Here is an 8,342-nt window from a genome sequence, read left to right as displayed (position 1 = left end):
GCTGCTGTGCCAGGCTAGGTGCAGGCGGAGGAGGTCACGGGACAGACCCAGCGGGTGCCATGGGTTGACTGCTGTGCCAGGCTAGGTGCAGGTGCAGGAGGTCACGGGACAGACCCAGAGGGTGCCATGGGTTGACTGCTGTGCCAGGCTAGGTGCAGGAGGAGGAGGTCACGGGACAGACCCAGCGGGTGCCATGGGTTGACTGCTGTGCCAGGCTAGGTGCAGGAGGAGGAGGTCACGGGACAGACCCAGCAGGTGCCTAGGGTTGACTGCTGCTGTGCCAGGCTAGGTGCAGGAGGAGGAGGTCACGGGACAGACCCAGCAGGTGCCTAGGGTTGACTGCTGCTGTGCCAGGCTAGGTGCAGGAGGAGGAGGTCACGGGACAGACCCAGCGGGTGCCGCGGGTTGTGCTGCTGCTGCTGCTGCGGCAGGTCACGGGCTGGCCACACTTAGGCCACGCGTGGCCACACTTAGGCCACGCGTGGCCACACTTAGGCCACGCTTAGGCCACACTTAGGCCACACTCAGGCCACGCTTAGGCCACACTTAGGCCACACTTAGGCCACGCGTGGCCACACTCAGGCCACGCTTAGGCCACACTTAGGCCACACTCAGGCCACGCGTGGCCACACTTAGGCCACGCTTAGGCCACACTTAGGCCACACTTAGGCCACGCGTGGCCACACTTAGACCACGCGTGGCCACACTTAGACCACGCGTGGCCACACTTAGGCCACACTTGGGCCACGCTTGCCGTCGGCAGGGTTCGAGAGGCGGAGCTCGGGAAATGATTTGTCACCGCCTCGCAGCTGCCGGACGAAGCGGGGCCGTGATGTCGACTACCCGGCCCGGCGTGCCGGCGGTCGTGTGGTGGGTTCGCTTCCACCGGACTCGCCGAGAGTTTGCCCGCTCACGAGCAAATCACGAGCGGCGGAGACCTGAGCCCTTGCCCCGGACCGGGGGGGCCCCGGTTTTGTTCGCGGGCGAGGCTGGTAAAAAAAAAAAAAGCAAAGTGCCTCCTTCAAACCTCGTCTACCCCGAATCACTTGACACTGCAACGCGTTTTCGTTTTAGTCATTGTGTATTTTTTTTCCGGTAAAGTCACGCGTGTAGGAAACACAATGAAATTATATTAAAAAGCAAGGAAAAAAAAACCAATCACGACGTTTCGATCGCAACGCGGGCGATCATCATCAGGTGTCGAGGGCAAATCGCGGAGGTGAATGACGACAAAGAAGATGAGAGATGACTAGGAATTCAACAAACCTGACGGAAAAAAAAAACGATTTACGTGAAGCCACATCCAGTCAGGCCAACAACACAGTTAGACACTTCCTGGCGGACCACGAGTTTCAGGAGAGTGTTAAATGTCGCGTTCAACCTTTCAATATAATTTTGTTGTATTTCTACAGACGTAATTTTGATGTGCTCACGAAAGCTTTTAATACGTTCGGTTTTCATAATAAAGGTTTGTTGGGTTAGAGCGCGTTTATTTATAAATGTGTCGTAACCCTCCACCACCCGACACGGCCAATCAGCAAAAAACGTGTCACGTTGACAAAAAGACACAAATAGTTCACCACTTTAGCCCACCGGTGTGTTGTCTTTTTGTCAACGTGACACTTTTTTTTGCTGATTGGCCGTGTCGGGTGGTGGAAGGGTTACGACACATTTATAAATAAACACGATCTAACCCAAATACCTTTATTATGAATAATATTGGTCGCGAAAGCGACCCGAGTTCGAATCCCAATTCGCGACCAATAACGCGTGGCGATTATTCGAATCGGGCCCGGGCCTCCCCTAGGTCGACTCAGCCTCAAGGGAGACAAAGGCGGCCGGGCGTGGTGCTGGCAAGTGCTAGGGGCACTTGCCCCAGCAGTCTGTTCAAGGCTGCGGGGATCTTAGAAAAGAGGAGTGGGTGAGTGTGTATGTGAGTAGGTGAGTGTGTGAGTAGGTGAGTAGGTGAGTGTGTGGGTAGGTGAGTGTGTGAGTAGGTGAGTAGGTGAGTGTGTGAGTAGGTGAGTAGGTGAGTAGGTGAGTGTGAGTAGGTGAGTGTGTGAGTAGGTGAGTGTGTGAGTAGGTGAGTAGGTGAGTGTGTGAGTAGGTGAGTGTGTGAGTAGGTGAGTGTGTGAGTAGGTGAGTAGGTGAGTGTGTGAGTATGTGAGTGTGTGGGTAGGTGAGTAGGTGAGCGTGTGTGAGTGAGTAGGTGAGTGTGAGTAGGTGAGTGTGTGTGTGGGTGAGTGTGAGTGGGTGAGTGTGAGTAGGTGAGTGTGAATAAGTGAGTGTGTGTGTGAGTGTGAGTAGGTGAGTGTGTGTGTGTGAGTAGGTGAGTGTGAGTAGGTGTGTGAGTAAGTGAGTGTGAGTAGGTGAATGTGAGTAAGTAGGTGAGTGTGTGAGTAGGTGAGTAGGTGAGTGTGAGTAGGTGAGTGTGTGAGTAGGTGAGTAGGTGAGTGTGAGTAGGTGAGTGTGTGAGTAGGTGAGTAGGTGAGTGTGTGAGTGAGTAGGTGAGTGTGTGGGTAGGTGAGTAGGTGAGTGTGTGTGAGTGAGTAGGTGAGTGTGTGAGTAGGTGAGTAGGTGAGTGTGTGAGTAGGTGAGTAGGTGAGTGTGTGGTGAGTAGCTGAGTGTGGTGTGTACGTGAGTGTGTGGTGACTAGGTGAGTGTGTGGTGAGTGTGTAGTGAGTGTGTGGTGAGTGTGTGGTGAGTAGGTGAGTGTGTGGTGAATGTGTGGTGAGTAGGTGTGTGGTGAGTGTGTGGTGAGCAGGTGAGTGTGTGGTGAATGTGTAGTGAGTGTGTGGTGAGTAGGTGAGTGTGTGGTGGGTAGGTGAGTGTGTGGGTGAGTGTGTGGGTGAGTAGGTGAGTGTGTGGTGAGTGTGTGGGTGAGTGTGTGCTGTCCCCAGCGAGTGCTTTCCACAACACTCCACGCACTCAATGTGCACCTAGCCTGGCACAGGTTGCCACGGGGACGTCACCGCCACCATATAGTGGCGAGCGACGGCCTGTTACCTGTTGTCGTGCTTGCTGCTCTGGATTAGGGGCATTACCCGAAACGTCGCCCATTTTAAGGTCTCCCCCATCGCGACGAGAAGCGTGGAGTTCGTTCGCCCGAACAGAAGTGCCAGCTCCATGCGCGTCCACTGCCCTCTAGCGGTCAAATAATAGAACACCCACCCATTGACCAGGGTGGTGAAGTATGGTCAAAGTTTTGTTGATTACTCAAATTGTAAATGTTGTGGATTACTCTAATTGTTAATGTTGTGGATTGCTCAAATTGTAAATGTTGTGGATTGCTCAAATTGTGGATTACTCAAATTGTAAATGTTGTGGATTACTCAAATTGTAAATGTTGTTGATTACTCAAATTGTAAATGTTGTGGATTACTCAAATTGTAAATGTTGTTGATTACTCAAATTGTGGATTACTCAAATTGTAAATGTTGTGTATTACTCAAATTGTAAATGTTGTGGATTACTCAAATTGTAAATGTTGTGGATTACTCAAATTGTAAATGTTGTGGATTACTCAAATTGTAAATGTTGTGGATTACTCAAATTGTAAATGTTGTGGATTACTCAAATTGTAAATGTTGTGGATTACTCAAATTGTGGATTACTCAAATTGTAAATGTTGTGGATTACTCAAATTGTAAATATTGTGGATTACTCAAATTGTAAATATTGTGGATTACTCAAATTGTATATGTTGTGGATTACTCAAATTGTAAATATTGTGGATTACTCAAATTGTGGATTACTCAAATTGTAAATGTTGTGGATTACTCAAATTGTAAATGTTGTGGATTACTCAAATTGTAAATGTTGTTGATTACTCAAATTGTAAATGTGGTGGATTACTCAAATTGTAAATGTTGTGAATTACTCAAATTGTAAATGTTGTGGATTACTCAAATTGTAAATGTTGTGGATTACTCAAATAGTAAATGTTGTGGATTATTCAAATTGTAAATGTTGTGTATTACTCAAATTGTAAATTTTGTGGATTACTCAAATGGTAAATGTTGTGGATTACTCAAATTGTAAATGTTTGAGATTACTCAAATTGTAGATTACTCAAATTGTAAATGTTGTAGATTACTCAAATTGTAAATGTTGTGGACTGCTAAAATTGTAAATGTTGTGTATTACTCACAATACTGTGGTTCTTTCGGTAAAATCACGTAGATAGAAAGTTAACTAACACAGCAGGAGAACTGCCCCTACGTCAGCAGTTCTCTTGCTGTGTTTGTTTCACCTGATGATGATTGCTTGTGTGGCGATCGAAACGTCGTCATCTATAAATTTTCTACCTGACTTCATCGAAATAACCGAGGAGTATGGATTTCTGCCGTCACGAAAACCTCAAATAAAGATTGATTACTCAAATTTCAAATGTTGTGCATTACGCAAATTGCAAATGTTGTGGATTCCGAAATTTGTAAATGTTGTGGATTTACTCTCCAACACACCGGTGGGCTGAAGTAGTATACTACACTATACACTACACACTAATATACACGACACTATACACTACTATATACTACGCTTTACACTACACTATTATACACTACACCACTATACACTACACTATACACTACTATATACTACGCTATACACTACACTATACACTACACTACTATACACTGCACTATACACTACACTGTACACTACACTATACACTGCCATAGAGTGAGTATAGCTACTACTACAGCCTGCACACACTGCTATAGAGTTAGTATAGCTACTACAGCCAGCACACTGCTATAGAGTTAGTATAGCTACTACTGCAGCCAGCACACACTGCTATAGAGTTAGTATAGCTACTACAGCCAGCACACACTGCTATAGAGTTAGTATAGCTACTACAGCCAGCACACACGGCTATAGAGTTAGTATAGCTATTACAGCCAGTACACACTGCTATAGAGTTAGTATAGCTACTACTACAGTTAGTACACACTGCTATAGAGTTGGTATAGCTACTACAGCCAGCACACACTGCTATAGAGTTAGTATAGCTATTACAGCCAGTACACACTGCTATAGAGTTAGTATAGCTACTACTACAGCTAGTACACACTGCTATAGAGTTAGTATAGCTACTACTACAGCCAGTACACACTGCTATAGGGTTAGTATAGCTACTACTACAGCCAGTACACACTGCTACAGAGTTAGTATAGCTACTAGTACAGCCAGTACACACTGCTATAGAGTTAGTATAGCTACTACTACAGCCAGCACACACTGCTATAGAGTTAGTATAGCTACTACTACAGCCAGTACACACTGCTATAGAGTTAGTATAGCTAATACTACAGCTAGTACACACTGCTATAGAGTTAGTATAGCTACTACTACAGCCAGTACACACTGCTATAGAGTTAGTATAGCTACTACAGCCAGCACATACTGCTATAGAGTTAGTATAGCTACTACAGCAAGTACACACTGCTATAAAGTTAGTATAGCTACTACAGCAAGTACATACTGCTATAGAGTTAGTATAGCTACTACAACCAGCACACACTGCTATAGAGTTAGTATAGCTACTACTACAGCCAGTTCACACTGCTATAGAGCCAGTAAATACTACTATAGAGTCAGTAGATACTACTACAGTCAGTAAATACTACTATAGAGTCAGTTGATACTACTATAGAGTCAGTAGGTACTACTGTAAAGTCAGTAGATACTACTATAGAGTCTGTAGATACTACTATAGAGTCAGTAGATACTACTGTAGAGTCAGTAGATACTACTGTAGTCAGTAGATACTACTGTAGAGTCAGTAGATTCTACTGTAGAGTCAGTAGATACTACTGTAGAGTCGGTAGATACTTCTATAGTGTCAGTAGATACTACTATAGAGTCAGTAGATACTACTATAGTCAGTAGATACTACTATAGAGTCTGTAGATACTACTATAGAGTCAGTAGATACTACTATAGAGTCAGTAGATACTACTGTAGTCAGTAGATACTACTGTAGAGTCAGTAGATACTACTGTAGAGTCGGTAGATACTACTGTAGAGTCAGTAGATACTACTGCAGAGTCAGTAAATACTACTATAGTGTCAGTAGATACTACTGTAGAGTCAGTAGATACTACTATAGAGTCAGTAGATACTACTGTAGTGTCAGTAGATACTATTATAGAGTCAGTAGATACTACTGTAGAGTCAGTAGATACTACTATAGTCAGTAGATACTACTAACTCTACAGTAGATACTACTGTAGAGTTAGTAGATACTACTGTAGAGTTAGTAGATACTACTGTAGAGTTAGTAGATACTACTGTAGGGTCGATATACACTACTATACAGTCAATAGATACTACTGTAGAGCCAAACACTACTATAGAGTCACTACATCCTACTCACTCTATTGTACGTAGGGTGTGTAGGTATATATGCCTATGTGGTGGGGGGGGGGGGGAGATCGACAATTTTCGTAAACCTTTTCGATCAATTATTTATCCGCCACTTTCTATTACTTTTGGATTCAGGACTTCTTCAAGCCTCTTATAATTGTGTTGATGGACAAGTGGACAGACAAACGGAACGCCGGGCTTTCACAATAGCTTGAAGATCTGTCGTCCCGACAGGTCTGTACCTTTCACCTGAAGACGGCCGCTTGCGTTGTGGCCGAAATGTCGTGATAATTTTCTGTGTTATTTTATTATTTTATTCTCATTCTACGTGACTTTACCGAAAGAACCAAAGAAGATGAATCCTTGCAGTCACGAAAGCTTTAAATCGAAATTCACTCGTATATCAGTTGTGATCACGTGACGCTCGGCAGTACAAAGCGTACTACACGTACACTACTCGTATTGCTAAGACCCTCGCTCGTTTATCAAATCAATATTTATTCAATATTTTTGCTCGTCTTGCAAAATACTCGCAGACCAAGTCACTCGCAATGCAAGGTTCTGTGTATGTGTATGTTACGTATTCAAGAGAAGTTTTGAAATACATATTTTCCCCCGGGCAACGCCGGGTACTTCTCACACGTGATATCATGAAGGGCACTCTGCACACAAACACCACCTTCCGTCAGCAGTTCGCTTGGGAGATCATCTTTGTTCGGCGCTTTTCCTGGTCTCAGATTCTGGATTGCCTTCCATACTTCCTCGACTGATGGCACTTTTACAAACACAGACACAATTTCAACCGAGAAGATGGTTTCAAATTAAGCAACCATTGGAAAGATGTTCTAAATCGAACCAAACATTAAACTAATTTTCAATGGTACAGTATATTTTTTCAAGTAGTGGTATCCCAAACTTTCGCAGCTCTTAAAATTCCTTTTCACACCATCAATAGGTAAACTCCCCCTCCCCCCCTCGCCAACCGGCATGTTCACCCGCATGTACACCACCTCTACACCGTTCATCATGCTAAGTCGGCCAATAAAATGCTAATTTTTATGCTAATTCCTTTGTCAAGGCACCTTGTTTCCTCTCACACAGCTTAAAGGTCCGCGGTCTGAGCTTGGCTGTGTTTCACTCCAGCGCTGCCCTCGAGACGGTCTGGTCCCTTCACCTGATGAAGGCCGCTTGTGTTGTGGCCGAAACGTCGTGATTTTTGTTGCTTTATTTATTTATTTTTACCTACGTGACTTTACCGAATAGAACCAAAGAGTATGGATCCTTGCAGTCATGAAAGCTTCAAATCTAGAATTGATGGCACTTTAACCAGTTACTGACAGGGTGGGATGACTTCCAATATTTGAGGCACCGCAGCCTCACCAGGGCCATTTCCACTTTGCCCCGTAATGTTTTCTGGGCTGAGGGATTTCCCCTTCCCCAAAACCTCACAAGAATGCTCAGAAAATCTGCAAACCTGTTCATGGGGGTCAGAGATTGGGTCACCGTTCTTTCCCCTAAGGATGATGATGGGTGTGGCACTACAAGGTCCTTTTTATGGAATTAAAAAGTGATTTGTGATCACGGGCCACTGAGGCAGAACCCAAATCCTCAGCAATCCGCGACCACCACCCATCCTTGCAACGCCGCATGGCTCTCCGAACCTCCGAGCAAAGTCTACGGTAAGCCTCCTCATTCTCCGGCGTGAGATTCTGTAGATGGTGGGAGTGGGTCTATCGCTTTTTCTCAGCCAGCTGGAACACCTCCGTCAGCCAGATATTTTGGGCAGTTGTGGACCGTGTACCCAAAGGAGCCATTTCAGCTGCATGAGCTACAGTCCTAACCTCGCCCATTTCCCCTCGCCATCAGAAGAAGGGGGGGGGCATGCCAACCCCAGCTGCAAGCGATGAATAAATTCTCGCTTGAAACTTTCATCAGCTAGCTGAGAGCAGGCCACTGTGGATTTTAATGGG

The sequence above is a fragment of the Petromyzon marinus genome, chromosome 69, assembly GCF_048934315.1.
Source record: "Petromyzon marinus isolate PM22_M1 ecotype Great Lakes invasive population chromosome 69, UKy_Petmar_22M1.pri1.0, whole genome shotgun sequence".
NCBI lineage: Eukaryota > Metazoa > Chordata > Hyperoartia > Petromyzontiformes > Petromyzontidae > Petromyzon > Petromyzon marinus.
This window is presented reverse-complemented; position numbering follows the sequence as displayed.